Below are 2830 nucleotides of genomic sequence, written 5' to 3' on the forward strand. Positions count from 1 at the left end.
TTTTTTCTTTTCTCTTTTCTTTTCTTTTCTTTTTTCTTTTCTTTTCTCTTCTTTTCTTCTTATTTTCTCTTTTCTTTTTTCTTTTCTTTTCTCTTCTTTTCTTTTTTTCTCTTTTCTTTTTTCTTTTCTTTTTAAATTTTTTTAAAGGAATTTGGCCCAAGGTATTTCCTTGTAAATCGGAGCACGATTTTTTTTTTCCATTATTTCCATGGATTAAAAAAAAAAACAAAAAAACAAACCCCAACTGTGATTCCAACCAAGGAGAGAGGGGGGAAAAACCTCACCGTGCTCTCCAGGGTGTTTATGAGCTCAACTCTTCCCAACTTTTTTTTTTTTATGGAAACATAGAAAAGGATGCATTTCAGGAGTTTTTCCCTTTTTTTTTTTTAATTTTCCTGGCCCCCCTTCACCCCTCCATCCCTAATGGCTCTCCCAAAAAACATCCCGTGGGCATTTGCTGCAATAAAGCACAAAAACGAGGCCAAACTGCCCGAGAGCAGCCAAACCCAAGCCGGAATGGGATTTTTCTCACTCCGGGAATTTGCTGTGCTTGGAAGCAGCAAAATCCATTAAAAAAACCAAAAACAGTGTGGAAAGCCAGGCAGCCCTAAGGCCACGGAGAGCAGCTGGCATCGGGATCGAGAGTTTCGCTCGGAGGATACAACAGGGGCGGCACCCAAGATGTTTCCTCTCTTTTTTTGGGATGCGTTTTCCAAGCCTGACTCACCTCCGGGAGCTGGGAAGGCTCTGGAGAGGATGTGGGGAAGGAAGAATTCCCAAATCCAGGAATCTCCTCTGATGATCCATGGAGAATTTGGAGGTTGTTCCACAGGGAGCCGTCCCTGAGGTCTCCGGAACGTCCATTCTGGGTCCTGTTCCCACATCTGGCACCTGGGACGCTGAATTCCCCTTTGGAATCCCTCAAATCCCTCAGATTTTGGGGTTCCCCTATGGAATTTCAAGCTGGCGTGGGATTCCAAAGAGCTTGGGATCTACAGCCAGCAAAAGGAGTCGGGAATAGGGCACAAAGAAACCCAGAAAATCCCAGAATGGTTTGGGATGGGAAGGATCCAGCTCTCATGGAAAAAAGGGCTTGGAGCAACCTGGGAGTGTCTCTGGAACCTCCATTCTGGGTCCTGTTCCCACATCTGGCACCTGGGACGCTGAATTCCCCTTTGGAATCCCTCAAATCCCTCAGATTTTGGGGTTCCTCTACGTGGAATCCCACACCAGCTTGAAATTCCAGAGTTTGGGATCTACAGCCAGCAAAAGGAGTCGGGAATAGGGCACAAAGAATCCCAGAAAATCCCCGAACGGTTTGGGATGGAAGGGATCTTAAGGATCATCCCATCCCAATCCACCTCTCATGGAAAAAGGGGCTTGGAGCAACCTGGGATAGTGCAAAGCGTCCCTGGGGATGGGCCTGGATGATCCTAAAAAATCCCTTCCGACCCAATCCATTTGGGAATTCCATCCAGCAGCACCTCCAGCTCCTGTTTTCCAGCTGGGTGTTCCCAGCACGTCCCAATTCCCAGGACTGCTCCCCACCCAGGGCAGAATTTCTTCTTGTTAAATCCACGAGGATCCCACCAGCCCGTTTTTTCCAGGATTTTGAGGCCCCTCTGGAATATCAGCCACTCTTCCCAGCCTTGGAATTCCAGAATGGTTTGGGTTGGAAGCTTAAAGTTCATCCAGGGCCACCTTCCAGCAAGGAATATTTTCCATATTTTGGATTCCAAATAAAGCCATCCTAAAGCCCAACCCCACAGAATCCATGAAATCCCATTCCACAGGAAAACAGGGATGGATTTTTCCCGCTGATTCCCAGCCAAGTGAAGACAGGAGAGGAAAATCACAATTCCAAGAGATTTAATACGAAGGAATTACAGGTGGAAAATCCTTCTGGCACATGGAATTCAGCCAATGTACAGCTCCAGGACGGGTTTCCCAAGGAATATTCCGAGGTTTTTGGGATATGTTGGACTCAACACAACCCACAAAATACGGAGTCGGTGCTAAAACCACACGACAATAAAAAATATGGCACAAAGAACGCCCCAAAACCGCTCAAATCCAAAAGATTTCCTTTTGGGAATTCTGGGTTGGACTCAATCCACCCCCAGATCCCATCCCAGCCGCAACAAACACGGATTTGGCGCGAAATTCACTTGGAAATCCACGGAAAAATGAGGTGCAGGACGTTCCTTTTCCTCTCACGGTACACCAGCAGCGATTTGGGGTGGGAAACAACAGCAGAAACTCCAGGAGGATTTTATTCCCAGGAAATAACTGATGGATATGGAATTATCACCAGATTTTCCAATAAAGTGCATGCCAGGAAAAACTTGGAATAAATTTTACTCCAGTCCTAACTAAGCCGAAGGAATACAAACCTTGCAAACAACACCCTCGACATGTTTCGGGGTCTTTTTCTCCCAAAATTAGGCTGGATTCCAAAAAAAAAACTGGGAAAAATTCCCACGGAATCCAAGGATTTGAAGCTTCACTGTTTGAAAATATTGCACTGAAAGTGTCGGATTTGAAAGCGACACCAAAAATATTTAAATTAAAATCTAAAAAATAACTTAGAAAAAAAACATTTAACAGCAGCTCCTTGGAGGTAAAAGAGCTGGAAAAGGTAGGGATTGATGAAATGGGAATTTTTTTCCTATGGAATATCAAAAATTTAGGAGGGGAATCTCTGCAATCAACAGAACCAAGTGTAAACTTCAGACTTCAATTGAAAATATTCCCTTTTTTCTTTTAGGAATTCTGGAAAAACCTTGAAATGTTTCATCACCACTGAGTGCAAATAAATCAAAAAAGTCAG

The sequence above is a fragment of the Geospiza fortis genome, unplaced genomic scaffold, assembly GCF_000277835.1.
Source record: "Geospiza fortis unplaced genomic scaffold, GeoFor_1.0 scaffold178, whole genome shotgun sequence".
Lineage (NCBI taxonomy): Eukaryota > Metazoa > Chordata > Aves > Passeriformes > Thraupidae > Geospiza > Geospiza fortis.